The 17,242-nt window shown below is 44.4% G+C and overlaps 1 protein-coding gene across 11 annotated transcripts in view; it reads left to right on the forward strand.

The window, feature by feature from the left end:
• LOC306935893 (poly(rC)-binding protein 3) overlaps positions 1-17,242 on the forward strand; it is a 256,803-nt gene that overhangs the window by 132,638 nt on the left and 106,923 nt on the right. For all 11 annotated transcript variants that reach the window (XM_079519204.1, XM_079519205.1, XM_079519208.1 and 8 more), the window contains exon 5: positions 4,418-4,556. The gene's annotated coding sequence lies outside the window, so the exon portion shown is untranslated. The remainder of the gene's footprint in view (positions 1-4,417; positions 4,557-17,242) is intronic.

The following is a 17,242-nucleotide window of genomic DNA, read 5'->3' on the forward strand; positions in this document are numbered from 1 at the left end:
TAGACAACAATATACAATGAATAGACAATATACAATCTATTATACAATTGAAAACATGTACGCAACCCGATACCCAAAGTCAACAGCTACTACGTCACTGACACGCTGGGTGCCGAAGCCCAAGCAGGAGCAACACACACTGCAACAACACACTAACACGTCACAGACTTACCCTCCGCGTAGATCCACGGCTATCTCCTCATGTCGCGCCGCACGCCCACACTCAACACCACCCGCGTAAAAATTGTCATTGCACTGCCACTAAAGCCGGCTCCCGTCCAGACTCACAAACAATATCAATATCAATAATAAACACAAACACGCCACAAGCACCGACACCCCCGCCTAATTTGTTGCCACGTCTATGAAAACAAGCACAGGACAAATGCCATTCAACACGCTACTTACACACACTACCACTCGCTTACAATACGCGGACCTGGCAACACTACATTCCCTCTCCCATTTGCTCAAAGCCCACCACGTCACACACACATACCAAAACAACGTAGAAGAAGAAGAACTACACACCGCACACACTGATTCTAACTTGGACAGTTACAATAATGCACACACGACCGCGTCGACACCTGCCGTGGTACAAGCGGGACAAACCGAGGCGCATATATGGATACGAACAACAACACCAACACTACACGCACATGCGCGCGCTGCAACAACAAACAGCTACGTACAGTGTGTGTGTGTGTGTGTGCGTGCGTGCGTGCGCGGGGGGGGATTTTGGATCGCCTCGCGATGCAGCGAAAATGGCACTACACTACACAGGGCTCGACAGTGCGACTAGGTACTCGCATTTGCGACTTAAAATATCACCGTGCGAGTTGTAACATTCACTTTGTAGCACCGGTGCGACTACACAATCCGATCTTTAAAGCTAAAAGTTGCGCAGTTTACATCCAAAATAATGTGTCACTCTCTCGGTTCTGCACCGCTGCTGGAGAAGTATAGCACTGTCGAAGGCAGCGCAACTAATCCCCCCCCCCCCCCCACACACCCCAGAGAGGGAGGAGAGAGAAGAGAGCGAGAGAGACAGAGAGCACACACGTCTTCACCCCAGCGAGGGAGGGAGACAGAGAGAAAGGGAGAGAGATAGAGAAAGACAGAGCTTTCCAGTCCTTACATTTTTTCTCACATTGTTTTCTTAGCTTTGTGACTGACCAATGAGAAGCAGATTGTATTGTCTGCAAAGGAACTATGTGTCTGTCACAAATAAAAGTTCTGTCCTGCAAGCCCATGTCATGTCAACACAGACAAGGCAGCTGTGCGCGCGGTGAGTCCTGCAAATTATATTGACCCAATATTATTTTGTACAACCTAGCAAAGCATAAGATCTGATGGTTTGGAGAATAGGCTGCTCTCTCTTTTTACAAGACATAAGCCATTGCATACAGGTTCTCAACCTTTTTAATTTCAAGGACCCCCATAACTCTGAGAGTAAAACCAAATGGACCCATAACAGTCCCATTTCATTCCCTTTGTACAGTATCAGAGTTACAAGTTATAAAAGAGTCCATTTGGTTCCATTTGTACACTCTCAGAGTTACAGACCTGTAGGGTCCACTTGGTTCCATTTGTACACTCTCAGAGTTACAGACCTATAATGGGTCCATTTGGAACCCCCTCAAGGAACCATGAGGGTCCCTTGATCACACCTTTGCGAGCCACTGCTTTAAATAAATACATAACTAATATAGAGCATATTTGATCAATTTATTGTTAGGCTATAGATTATTTTGACATCTGAATTTAACAGAACCGCCCACGCACGACACATGCACATGCACGCGCATGTGCACATCCACGCGCGCATGTGTCCTCTTTTTGGTAATTCAGAATATGGTATGCCTACACAGTTACAATAATGCAAACACGAACATTGCGCGAACGACTGCGTCGACACCTGGCGTGGAACAAACGGGACGAACCGAGGCGCATATATGGATAAGAACAACAACACTACACGCGCGCGCGCGCGCGCGCACGCGCGCGCACGCGCTGCAACACAAAACAGCTGCATAAAACGCGTGTCACTGTGGACTTCTGTATCTGTGGACTTCTGTATCGCAACGCGGGGCAACGCAACTCTGGGATGAGCGGGCCGAAGGCCCGCGAAATTCTAGTGAATAGACAATACACAATAGACAATACACAATATACAATGAATAGACAATACACAATATACAATGAATAGACAATACACAATATACAATGAATAGACAATACACAATATACAATGAATAGACAATACACAATAGACAATACACAATATACAATGAATAGACAATACACAATATACAATGAATAGACAATACACAATATACAATGAATAGACAATACACAATATACAATGAATAGACAATACACAATATACAATGAATAGACAATACACAATATACAATGAATAGACAATACACAATATACAATGAATAGACAACACACAAGTATAGTATCACAAGAGATCGGTGCAAAATTGCAATCAGAGAAGGTATGAATATAAAAGTACTAGAGTATTCACAGTTTATAGTATCACAGGTATAAGTGCAATAAATAAATAAATACATAAGGTCAGATGTAGAGTTGCTGTCCAATATTGATGATCCCTGATGATGTCATGTGATGTCTACAGCTCCAGGCATCCCCAGTAGCTACCCTCGATCAGTCCCATTAGGGAAAAACCAGGGCCACACAATCCGTTCCTCCTGAACTACTCTGCCGGGACTGGGAGGTACCATTCTGGCGCGTGGAAGGACTAGGCTCTGTGGGTTGACTCCTGTCCGGGCCCCGCCTACGTCTCACCAGGTCCACTCCATAGTTCACTGCGACCTTGCTGAAGATTTGCCCAAGACAGGGATTACTGTGAATCAATCACTGAAGAGTTTAATATAAATTCCAACAGACCGACATATCACATTTGCTAAATAATTGACTTCTGACATTATTCCAAACACTCACTCATCTCTAGCATGATGCAAGTTATCCTGAGAAATGAGATAAACTCTAGCCGGAGAAAATGTACTTCTGCTGTCAATGAATGTTTATCTTTCATACATGTCTCTCTAGCCATCATCCTCGATTATAAACCGTAGATTTAATCATGCAATTTACGGGAGAAAACTCAGTGTTGCCGTGAAGGTGTGTAAGTGGATTGTAATCTGACGTCTGAGAGTAGCTGTTATGACTACGGTTATGCTCCATAATGGCTCCTGCCAGATTCCACTTGAGTGAATTATGTTCACTTACTTTAGCTATTGAAAAATAGCAGATCTACAAGCTCATAGCGCGGCACCGAGTGCCGCGCTATGAGCTTGTAGATCTGCTATGTAGATCTGCTATATTTTTTGAAAAGTCTTGAAAATGTGGTGCAAATCTTTGAATATATATATATTCTTTCAGAGCAAACGTTTTAAGTCAAATCTTTGCTTCTGGGGGGGGGGGGGGTCCCTGGAACAACATAGTTTCAGATGGGGGGTCGGCGGCATAATACATATCATTTTTGGGGGTCCTTGACATGAAAATGTTCTGCATCAAGTTGATGCAGAACCAACGATGTGACCGACATGCCCATATAGACACAATATGGGAAGCGGTGGCTCAGGGGTAGAGTTTCCGGATGGTAACCGTAAGGTCGCCAGTTCGAACCCGGGCTCCCCCAGAGTTAGTGTCGAAGTGTCCTTGAGCAAGACACTGAACCCCTAATTGCTCCTGATGTGCTGGTTGGTACCTTGCATGGTTTCCGCCGCCATCGGTGTGTGAATGTGTGTGTGAATGGGTGAGTGTAATGCACAATCTATGTAAAGCGCCTTGGATAAAGGCGCTATATAAATGCACCATTAAAATATGGAAATATGGTTGTCCAGAACTGCCAAGTATCCAAATCTCAGAGATCACCATGTGGGCTATGGGGGACATGGGGGACATGTGGGCTATGGGGGACATGGGGGACCATGTGGGCTATGGGGGACATGGGGGACATGTGGGCTATGGGGGACATGTGGGCTATGGGGGACATGGGGGACCATGTGGGCTATGGGGGACATGGGGGACAAGTGGGCTATGGGGGACATGTGGGCTATGGGGGACATGTGGGCTATGGGGGACATGGGGGACCATGTGGGCTATGGGGGACATGTGGGCTATGGGGGACATGTGGGCTATGGGGGACATGGGGGACCATGTGGGCTATGGGGGACCATGTGGGCTATGGGGGACATGGGGGACCATGTGCGCTATGGGGGGCATGGGGGACCATGTGGGCTATGGGGGACATGGGGGACCATGTGGGCTATGGGGGACCATGTGGGCTATGGGGGACATGGGGGACCATGTGGGCTATGGGGGACAAAATGACCCTTTTTTCAACTCATTGTTTCTTTCTCTTTTCCTTCTCTGGATGTAGAATGGGCCGACTATCAAACTGAAGACATATCCAAAGGCTCATGAAGTGAAAGCCTGTGAGAGACGTCATCATCATCACCCCACCTCACCCTCTCTGCTGTCATTTATGTCCTGAGAACACACCATCTGGAGTGACTCTGGTAAGTACATGGGTTTTTTTTTTAATGAGATGGTAATACAAAAAGGCTATGGCTTAAACCTAATCATCTCAGCTCAATTATGCAGAATGTTGGTAAGTGGCTTGTAGTGTCCACTTTAGTCTGTTGTGTTTCTCTTCTTGTTTCTCTGCGTGTGGGGGGTGTTATCTGTGTTTGTTTTTGTCTTAATAAGCTGGCAGGAGAGAGAGCCACATTCATGGATCACAGCTGTCACACTGTGAGCTAGCTGGTACATGTGTGCAAACACCGTTGCAGTTAAGTAACACATTTGGCTTGACAACTCAAAACACCTCTCGAGAGAACGGCTCGGGACACAAAATGAAATTCAAAAGACAGGTCTTATATACTGCCTTCCTACTGATGGGCAGTTAGTCATACAAATGGTGTGTAGACAGTCTGAATCTAAACCCTGTTTAGGGTTAAGAGAGTATCAAGATTGAAAACTAAGGAAACAATCGCTAGGAATATGGCCAGAGAGTGATGGTTTTGTAGAACAGAGGAAAACAGGCTATGATGCTGTGAAGGTGGACTGACTGACTGGTTGGATGTGAGTTTTGTGACCTGGTATGGAAGGATGATCGTGGGAGTGAGAGAGACGCACGCGGGCAGGAACTATAAAGGACGTGGTGAAGTCAACAAAGCAAAGCGACACGCATAAATATATCGGGAGATCACAGAATAGAACTACAAAGTACTACAACATAAAATGGACTACGTTATTACACGTACACTTACCAGGTTTCCAAACACGCTGTCAATCTGCCCAGTGGTATAATGAGACCGGTGATTGCTGACAGGTAGATATAGGACAAGAGAAGGGAACCCGCACACTGACTGGTAGATATAGGACAAGAGAAGGGAACCCGCTGACAGGTAGATATAGGACAAGAGAAGGGAACCCGCTGACAGGTAGATATAGGACAAGAGAAGGGAACCCGCTGACAGGTAGATATAGGACAAGAGAAGGGAACCTGCTGACAGGTAGATATAGGACAAGAGAAGGGAACCCGCACACTGACAGGTAGATATAGGACAAGAGAAGGGAACCCGCTGACAGGTAGATATAGGACAAGAGAAGGGAACCCGCTGACAGGTAGATATAGGACAAGAGAAGGGAACCCGCTGACAGGTAGATATAGGACAAGAGAAGGGAACCCGCTGACAGGTAGATATAGGACAAGAGAAGGGAACCCGCACACTGACAGGTAGATATAGGACAAGAGAAGGGAACCCGCACACTGACAGGTAGATATAGGACAAGAGAAGGGAACCCGCACACTGACAGGTAGATATAGGACAAGAGAAGGGAACCCGCACACTGACAGGTAGATATAGGACAAGAGAAGGGAACCCGCTGACAGGTAGATATAGGACAAGAGAAGGGAACCCGCTGACAGGTAGATATAGGACAAGAGAAGGGAACCCGCTGACAGGTAGATATAGGACAAGAGAAGGGAACCCGCTGACAGGTAGATATAGGACAAGAGAAGGGAACCCGCACACTGACAGGTAGATATAGGACAAGAGAAGGGAACCCGCTGACAGGTAGATATAGGACAAGAGAAGGGAACCCGCACACTGACAGGTAGATATAGGACAAGAGAAGGGAACCCGCACACTGACAGGTAGATATAGGACAAGAGAAGGGAACCCGCACACTGACAGGTAGATATAGGACAAGAGAAGGGAACCTGCTGACAGGTAGATATAGGACAAGAGAAGGGAACCCGCTGACAGGTAGATATAGGACAAGAGAAGGGAACCCGCACACTGACAGGTAGATATAGGACAAGAGAAGGGAACCCGCTGACAGGTAGATATAGGAAAAGAGAAGGGAACCCGCACACTGACAGGTAGATATAGGACAAGAGAAGGGAACCCGCACACTGACAGGTAGATATAGGACAAGAGAAGGGAACCCGCACACTGACAGGTAGATATAGGACAAGAGAAGGGAACCCGCTGACAGGTAGATATAGGACAAGAGAAGGGAACCCGCTGACAGGTAGATATAGGACAAGAGAAGGGAACCTGCTGACAGGTAGATATAGGACAAGAGAAGGGAACCCGCACACTGACAGGTAGATATAGGACAAGAGAAGGGAACCCGCTGACAGGTAGATATAGGACAAGAGAAGGGAACCCGCTGACAGGTAGATATAGGACAAGAGAAGGGAACCCGCACACTGACAGGTAGATATAGGACAAGAGAAGGGAACCTGCTGACAGGTAGATATAGGACAAGAGAAGGGAACCCGCACACTGACAGGTAGATATAGGACAAGAGAAGGGAACCCGCTGACAGGTAGATATAGGACAAGAGAAGGGAACCCGCACACTGACAGGTAGATATAGGACAAGAGAAGGGAACCTGCTGACAGGTAGATATAGGACAAGAGAAGGGAACCTGCTGACAGGTAGATATAGGACAAGAGAAGGGAACCCGCTGACAGGTAGATATAGGACAAGAGAAGGGAACCCGCTGACAGGTAGATATAGGACAAGAGAAGGGAACCCGCACACTGACAGGTAGATATAGGACAAGAGAAGGGAACCTGCTGACAGGTAGATATAGGACAAGAGAAGGGAACCCGCACACTGACAGGTAGATATAGGACAAGAGAAGGGAACCTGCTGACAGGTAGATATAGGACAAGAGAAGGGAACCTGCTGACAGGTAGATATAGGACAAGAGAAGGGAACCTGCTGACAGGTAGATATAGGACAAGAGAAGGGAACCTGCTGACAGGTAGATATAGGACAAGAGAAGGGAACCTGCTGACAGGTAGATATAGGACAAGAGAAGGGAACCCGCACACTGACAGGTAGATATAGGACAAGAGAAGGGAACCCGCTGACAGGTAGATATAGGACAAGAGAAGGGAACCTGCTGACAGGTAGATATAGGACAAGAGAAGGGAACCCGCACACTGACAGGTAGATATAGGACAAGAGAAGGGAACCCGCTGACAGGTAGATATAGGACAAGAGAAGGGAACCCGCTGACAGGTAGATATAGGACAAGAGAAGGGAACCCGCACACTGACAGGTAGATATAGGACAAGAGAAGGGAACCCGCTGACAGGTAGATATAGGACAAGAGAAGGGAACCCGCACACTGACAGGTAGATATAGGACAAGAGAAGGGAACCCGCTGACAGGTAGATATAGGACAAGAGAAGGGAACCCGCACACTGACAGGTAGATATAGGACAAGAGAAGGGAACCCGCACACTGACAGGTAGATATAGGACAAGAGAAGGGAACCCGCTGACAGGTAGATATAGGACAAGAGAAGGGAACCTGCTGACAGGTAGATATAGGACAAGAGAAGGGAACCCGCACACTGACAGGTAGATATAGGACAAGAGAAGGGAACCCGCTGACAGGTAGATATAGGACAAGAGAAGGGAACCCGCTGACAGGTAGATATAGGACAAGAGAAGGGAACCCGCACACTGACAGGTAGATATAGGACAAGAGAAGGGAACCTGCTGACAGGTAGATATAGGACAAGAGAAGGGAACCCGCACACTGACAGGTAGATATAGGACAAGAGAAGGGAACCCGCACACTGACAGGTAGATATAGGACAAGAGAAGGGAACCCGCACACTGACAGGTAGATATAGGACAAGAGAAGGGAACCCGCTGACAGGTAGATATAGGACAAGAGAAGGGAACCCGCACACTGACAGGTAGATATAGGACAAGAGAAGGGAACCCGCTGACAGGTAGATATAGGACAAGAGAAGGGAACCCGCTGACAGGTAGATATAGGACAAGAGAAGGGAACCCGCACACTGACAGGTAGATATAGGACAAGAGAAGGGAACCCGCTGACAGGTAGATATAGGACAAGAGAAGGGAACCCGCACACTGACAGGTAGATATAGGACAAGAGAAGGGAACCCGCTGACAGGTAGATATAGGACAAGAGAAGGGAACCCGCACACTGACAGGTAGATATAGGACAAGAGAAGGGAACCCGCTGACAGGTAGATATAGGACAAGAGAAGGGAACCCGCACACTGACAGGTAGATATAGGACAAGAGAAGGGAACCCGCACACTGACAGGTAGATATAGGACAAGAGAAGGGAACCTGCTGACAGGTAGATATAGGACAAGAGAAGGGAACCCGCACACTGACAGGTAGATATAGGACAAGAGAAGGGAACCCGCTGACAGGTAGATATAGGACAAGAGAAGGGAACCTGCTGACAGGTAGATATAGGACAAGAGAAGGGAACCCGCACACTGACAGGTAGATATAGGACAAGAGAAGGGAACCCGCACACTGACAGGTAGATATAGGACAAGAGAAGGGAACCCGCTGACAGGTAGATATAGGACAAGAGAAGGGAACCCGCTGACAGGTAGATATAGGACAAGAGAAGGGAACCCGCACACTGACAGGTAGATATAGGACAAGAGAAGGGAACCCGCTGACAGGTAGATATAGGACAAGAGAAGGGAACCCGCACACTGACAGGTAGATATAGGACAAGAGAAGGGAACCCGCACTGACAGGTAGATATAGGACAAGAGAAGGGAACCCGCACACTGACAGGTAGATATAGGACAAGAGAAGGGAACCCGCTGACAGGTAGATATAGGACAAGAGAAGGGAACCCGCACACTCATTATGCTCCAAAAGGTACATGTTATTGACGACGTTTCGAGCCAAGGCTCTTCATCTGGTCAAAAGATGAACCAGGCAGGCCCAGGCGGTGGCGTAACCGTCTGGGCACCCGACTGGTAATCCAGTCGCAGTGTGCCGCGGGTTCGACTCCCGAGCCCGACACGGCCTTTACTGCATGTCTTCCCCCATCTCTCTCCCGTTTCCTGTCAGCCTACTGTCTGTCCCTTCAAAAACCAATAAAAGGCGTAAGCCGCAAAAAAAATATCTTAAAAAAAAAAAAAAAAAAAAGATGAACCAGGTGAAACGTCGTCAATAAAATATACCTTTTTGGAGCATATGAGTGTGTGCCTGTGGGGGTTCCCTTCTCTTTTCCTACGTCACTTTTTGAACCCAGCACCTCCACGAAGTGATGTGCGTTCTGACAGGTAGATATGAAGTGATGTGCGTTCTGACAGGTAGATATGAAGTGATGTGCGTTCTGACAGGTAGATATGAAGTGATGTGCGTTCTGACAGGTAGATATGAAGTGATGTGCGTTCTGACAGGTAGATATGAAGTGATGTGCGTTCTGACAGGTAGATATGAAGTGATGTGCGTTCTGACAGGTAGATATGAAGTGATGTGCGTTCTGACAGGTAGATATGAAGGGATGTGCGTTCTGACAGGTAGATATGAAGTGATGTGCGTTCTGACAGGTAGATATGAAGTGATGTGCGTTCTGGCAGGTAGATATGAAGTGATGTGCGTTCTGACAGGTAGATATGAAGTGATGTGCGTTCTGACAGGTAGATATGAAGTGATGTGCGTTCTGACAGGTAGATATGAAGTGATGTGCGTTCTGACAGGTAGATATGAAGTGATGTGCGTTCTGACAGGTAGATATGAAGTGATGTGCGTTCTGACAGGTAGATATGAAGTGATGTGCGTTCTGACAGGTAGATATGAAGTGATGTGCGTTCTGACAGGTAGATATGAAGTGATGTGCGTTCTGACAGGTAGATATGAAGTGATGTGCGTTCTGACAGGTAGATATGAAGTGATGTGCGTTCTGACAGGTAGATATGAAGTGATGTGCGTTCTGACAGGTAGATATGAAGTGATGTGCGTTCTGACAGGTAGATATGAAGTGATGTGCGTTCTGACAGGTAGATATGAAGTGATGTGCGTTCTGACAGGTAGATATGAAGTGATGTGCGTTCTGACAGGTAGATATGAAGTGATGTGCGTTCTGACAGGTAGATATGAAGTGATGTGCGTTCTGACAGGTAGATATGAAGTGATGTGTGTTCTGACAGGTAGATATGAAGTGATGTGCGTTCTGACAGGTAGATATGAAGTGATGTGCGTTCTGACAGGTAGATATGAAGTGATGTGCGTTCTGACAGGTAGATATGAAGTGATGTGCGTTCTGACAGGTAGATATGAAGTGATGTGCGTTCTGACAGGTAGATACAAAGTGATGTGCGTTCTGACAGGTAGATACGAAGTGATGTGCGTTCTGACAGGTAGATATGAAGTGATGTGCGTTCTGACAGGTAGATATGAAGTGATGTGCGTTCTGACAGGTAGATATGAAGTGATGTGCGTTCTGACAGGTAGATATGAAGTGATGTGCGTTCTGACAGGTAGATATGAAGTGATGTGCGTTCTGGCAGGTAGATATGAAGTGATGTGCGTTCTGACAGGTAGATATGAAGTGATGTGCGTTCTGACAGGTAGATATGAAGTGATGTGCGTTCTGACAGGTAGATATGAAGTGATGTGCGTTCTGACAGGTAGATATGAAGTGATGTGCGTTCTGACCGGTAGATATGAAGTGATGTGCGTTCTGACAGGTAGATATGAAGTGATGTGCGTTCTGACAGGTAGATATGAAGTGATGTGCGTTCTGACAGGTAGATATGAAGTGATGTGCGTTCTGACAGGTAGATATGAAGTGATGTGCGTTCTGACAGGTAGATATGAAGTGATGTGCGTTCTGACAGGTAGATATGAAGTGATGTGCGTTCTGACAGGTAGATATGAAGTGATGTGCGTTCTGACAGGTAGATATGAAGTGATGTGCGTTCTGACAGGTAGATATGAAGTGATGTGCGTTCTGACAGGTAGATATGAAGTGATGTGCGTTCTGACAGGTAGATATGAAGTGATGTGCGTTCTGACAGGTAGATATGAAGTGATGTGCGTTCTGACAGGTAGATATGAAGTGATGTGCGTTCTGACAGGTAGATATGAAGTGATGTGCGTTCTGACCGGTAGATATGAAGTGATGTGCGTTCTGACAGGTAGATATGAAGTGATGTGCGTTCTGACAGGTAGATATGAAGTGATGTGCGTTCTGACAGGTAGATATGAAGTGATGTGCGTTCTGACAGGTAGATATGAAGTGATGTGCGTTCTGACAGGTAGATATGAAGTGATGTGCGTTCTGACAGGTAGATATGAAGTGATGTGCGTTCTGACAGGTAGATATGAAGTGATGTGCGTTCTGACAGGTAGATATGAAGTGATGTGCGTTCTGACAGGTAGATATGAAGTGATGTGTGTTCTGACAGGTAGATATGAAGTGATGTGCGTTCTGACAGGTAGATATGAAGTGATGTGCGTTCTGACAGGTAGATATGAAGTGATGTGTGTTCTGACAGGTAGATATGAAGTGATGTGCGTTCTGACAGGTAGATATGAAGTGATGTGCGTTCTGACAGGTAGATATGAAGTGATGTGCGTTCTGACAGGTAGATATGAAGTGATGTGCGTTCTGACAGGTAGATATGAAGTGATGTGCGTTCTGACAGGTAGATACAAAGTGATGTGCGTTCTGACAGGTAGATATGAAGTGATGTGCGTTCTGACAGGTAGATATGAAGTGATGTGCGTTCTGACAGGTAGATATGAAGTGATGTGCGTTCTGACAGGTAGATATGAAGTGATGTGCGTTCTGACAGGTAGATATGAAGTGATGTGCGTTCTGACAGGTAGATATGAAGTGATGTGCGTTCTGGCAGGTAGATATGAAGTGATGTGCGTTCTGACAGGTAGATATGAAGTGATGTGCGTTCTGACAGGTAGATATGAAGTGATGTGCGTTCTGACAGGTAGATATGAAGTGATGTGCGTTCTGACAGGTAGATATGAAGTGATGTGCGTTCTGACCGGTAGATATGAAGTGATGTGCGTTCTGACAGGTAGATATGAAGTGATGTGCGTTCTGACAGGTAGATATGAAGTGATGTGCGTTCTGACAGGTAGATATGAAGTGATGTGCGTTCTGACAGGTAGATATGAAGTGATGTGCGTTCTGACAGGTAGATATGAAGTGATGTGCGTTCTGACAGGTAGATATGAAGTGATGTGCGTTCTGACAGGTAGATATGAAGTGATGTGCGTTCTGACAGGTAGATATGAAGTGATGTGCGTTCTGACAGGTAGATATGAAGTGATGTGCGTTCTGACAGGTAGATATGAAGTGATGTGCGTTCTGACAGGTAGATATGAAGTGATGTGCGTTCTGACAGGTAGATATGAAGTGATGTGCGTTCTGACAGGTAGATATGAAGTGATGTGCGTTCTGACAGGTAGATATGAAGTGATGTGCGTTCTGACCGGTAGATATGAAGTGATGTGCGTTCTGACAGGTAGATATGAAGTGATGTGCGTTCTGACAGGTAGATATGAAGTGATGTGCGTTCTGACAGGTAGATATGAAGTGATGTGCGTTCTGACAGGTAGATATGAAGTGATGTGCGTTCTGACAGGTAGATATGAAGTGATGTGCGTTCTGACAGGTAGATATGAAGTGATGTGCGTTCTGACAGGTAGATATGAAGTGATGTGCGTTCTGACAGGTAGATATGAAGTGATGTGCGTTCTGACAGGTAGATATGAAGTGATGTGCGTTCTGACAGGTAGATATGAAGTGATGTGCGTTCTGACAGGTAGATATGAAGTGATGTGCGTTCTGACAGGTAGATATGAAGTGATGTGCGTTCTGACAGGTAGATATGAAGTGATGTGCGTTCTGACAGGTAGATATGAAGTGATGTGCGTTCTGACAGGTAGATATGAAGTGATGTGCGTTCTGACAGGTAGATATGAAGTGATGTGCGTTCTGACAGGTAGATATGAAATCAATTGTACCCAAACATCCCCAACAGACATGCTGCATTAATGTTTTGCAGTGAATGATGCCCTGTGTAATAATATGTCCGCTTATGTGTTTAACCCATTAGGTGGGAACCCCTTTTGGTGTTAGCAATATGTTATGCTTTAAGCCATTGAAAAATAGCAGATCTACAAGCTCATAGCGCGCCACCGAGTGGCGCGCTACGAGCTTGTAGGTCTGCTATTTTCGACTGACATAGAAACATAGCTTTTTCAGTAAACTGTCAGGATGTAGAAGACATTTTTAGAATCTGATCTCAGGTCAGAATGGTTTAATGTTCACTGTCATTGTGGGCTGGATTACCATTTGTTGTTGCAGGAAAGCTGAAGGAGCCCACACGCTTTCTGTGTGGGTTTATGATTGCCTTGGAGTCATAAAGTAATGCCTAGTTGCACGCTGCGCGTGTTGCGTATATCACCCCTTAACACATTTTGACCTGAGATCAGATTCTAAAAATGTCTTCTACATCCTGGCAGTTTTCTGATTTCCTGACAGTTTTCTGTTTCAGTCGTTCTTCGATTTTTCAAAAATAGCAGACCTACAAGCTCATAGCGCGCCACTCGGTGGCACGCTATGAGCTTGTAGATCTGCTATTTTTCAATAGCTAAAGCATAACATAATGCTAACACCAAAAGGGTTTCCCGCCAAAAATGGGTTAATGGTCTGTGTATTGATCCTAGATCAATACACAGACCGCTTATGTGTATTGATAATTTATTATTATTATTTTAATCATTATTATGTATACATTTTGCATTAAACTTATTTTCCTCTGCGAAGTCCTAGTAGTACAAAGTAGTAGTATGGTTGAAATCTCTTTTTTGCACAATATAAATTGTTCAGTCAGATTGCACACAAATTTAATGAAACAAAAAACATTTGTCGACTACCTTTTTTTCACTGACGAAAACTATGCCATGATGACAAACTATGGCATGATGACAAACTATGGCTAAATATATTGACAATTTCGTCAAAAAATAAAAACTACACAAAAATGTTAAGGAGGGAGTTAGTGGAGAAGAGATGCAGTAGAACTAAAAGACAAGTCATTTTATGCTTGGTTGCACGTTGAACATAGCAGATCTACAAGCTCACAATGCGTCGCAGTGCGATGCGTTGTGAACTATATTCTATTTACTTGTAATTTCTATTTTCAGCAAGTGTAAAATCAGCCATCAAGGCTGCCAAAAATACATTTTAGTCAACTAAATCAACTGTAGATTTAGTTGACTAACATCTCAGGATATTTAGTCGTGTAAAACTAGACTAACACATTCCAGGTGACTAATATGTGACTAAAACTAAATTTAAATTATTCAAGAGACTATGACTAAATCAAATTATTCAAGAGACTATGACTAAATCAAAAGTTTGCTGTCAAAAACAACACTAAATGCAAGTGTGGATATAATGTTATGTTTGCGATCAGGCTCTCTATGAAATTATCTTAATCATGTACACAGTAATATTACTGTACTTTTGTTGAAAACTACTCTGGTAAGTTACAAAAGCAGCTCTTTTTGAGACCATAATATCCTACTTATTGTCACATTATTCTGGTCATAATGCTGAGCACATTGTAACAAACTGTCTGCATTCAGTTCACTGATGTTCGCTGAGGCGCTACGTACTTCTTTTCTTTATAAGAAACTTCACTTGCGACGGGAAAGATGTTCAAAGCGAACCTCCTGCTGGTTGTGACATAACTGCTGAACTGTAGGCTACTCTGGAATTCTTGTCATGTCCAAAAATAGTCCATCCTTCATTATAGGTCAAGTTAAAGGGAAGTATATTTGCTGATTTAGTATATAGTATATACTCGATTGCAGTAAGATTTTTATTTTATTTTGCTTCCCAGGTCAGCATATACACTACAGCAGTGGTTCCCAAACTTTTTTGTGTCAAGGACCCCCAAATCAACATTTATTAGGCCACGGACCCCCCATTTGAAAACATTTTTACGGCTCTAGCAGTGATTCCGAAACACATTAATTTCATGGACACCCAGTTTCACACGCATTATGCTACGGACCCCCGATTTAATGGCATTTCTACCTCTGGTACCCCAATTTATATTGTAAAACCACTGCTAATTTAACTCTGAGAGTGTACAAATTGACAAAATTTGACTGAGAGCCTGCCATCGCGCAAATTACAGCTTTTCACCAGAGGAGAAAAACCTTTATTTATTTATTTATTTTCAAAATGAGTTAATATCACAGGCAGACTCTTCACATACTAGAGCATGTCTGAAATAAGTGTCAGAGCTGAAATCGACATGTAAATATGAAATAAATGCCCAAACATGTAGCTAGGTGTAATGTTAGAGACCACAGAAGACATGTAAATATGAAATAAATGCCCAAACATGTAGCTAGGTGTAATGTTAGAGACCACAGAAGACATGTAAATATGAAATAAATGCTTAAACATGTAGCTAGGTGTAATGTTAGAGACCACAGAAGACATGTAAATATGAAATAAATGCTTAAACATGTAGCTAGGTGTAATGTTAGAGACCACAGAAGTGAACCTTTCAAGGCTGTTTTCTCAACTCGCTGTTTTCTGCAAGACATTACTCTATAAGCCATATCTCCAAAACTGGTGGGTCAAACTGAACAACCAATATGTCAATTTGAAGCTATGATTCCCTGCTTTCATATGAAATTTCCAATGGCAGCCCCTCAGTCAAATGTAGTCACATATGTGTGTGTGCCACTTCTATATTATTGCCCATGCTTAGAAAGATTTGCCTTCCCTCTTCTGGCAAGCTGCTAACGATAACAAATGCCATCCAATATCTGTATTCATTGTTCAAAGGGTCATTTCTGATTCTGTTATGTGATGACCTTAAGCTAATGCAATTAATTTCCAGAAACCTCATAACATTTTGCCGACTTGCACACACTGTCAAAGGTCATGCATTAATTGCAGCAGTGCATTGTTAAGGTTGCATTCACCAGATTCGCCGGATGTGACTAAAGTAATTGCGTGGCGCCCCGCTATATGAATGCACCTTTACAAAGAATCAAATCAACGTATAACCTTCGCCCAACAACCACAAAGAGCCCAGCCAGGCCCCCCCACTGCATTCTCACAGCAAAATAGTTGGTCCAGAAGTCTTTGTGTTTGGCTTATCAGAGGTGATAACTTGCCTGATGAGTTTTGATATGGGATTTGTGGGTTGGAATTAATCCATTTTGGGCGGGAACCCTTTTTGATGTTTTAAGCATTATGTTATGCTTTAGCTATTGAAAAATAGCAGATCTACAAGGTCTTGTATGTCTACTATTTTTGACATAGAAACAGAAAACTGTCAGGAAATCAGAAAGCTGCCAGGATGTAGAAGACATTTTTAGAATCTGATCTCAGGTCAAAATGCGTTAAGGGGTGATGAACTTGTAGGTCTGCTATTTTTGAAAAAACGTGAAAATGTGGCGCAAGTCTTTGAATATATTCTTTCAGAGCCAATGTTTTGGTTCTGGGAGAGGTCCCTGGAACAACATATTTTCAGATGGGGGTCGGCGGCCAATTACATATCATTTTGGGGGTCCTTGACATGAAATAGTTTGAGAACGACATATTGCGTTTACTCACAGAACAGTTTCATGGATGCTGTTGGTCAGACAACGCTCATATATCCATATTTTCTCCCTTTTGGCATAAATTAATTAACGCCTGGCCTTATTTTATACTTATTTTATACGTCACAGTTTACACACACACACAAACACTTTTGCACTCAATAGACCACAACAAAAACATAGTTTTGTGTTTTATCCTTGTGAATATGATTCCATTGGTCCTTCGAACACAGGTTATTGTTCCTGTATAGAGGTTTTGGACATGGGTTCCATCCA

Source organism: Electrona antarctica (assembly GCF_951216825.1).
Source record: "Electrona antarctica genome assembly, chromosome: 13".
Taxonomy (NCBI): domain Eukaryota; kingdom Metazoa; phylum Chordata; class Actinopteri; order Myctophiformes; family Myctophidae; genus Electrona; species Electrona antarctica.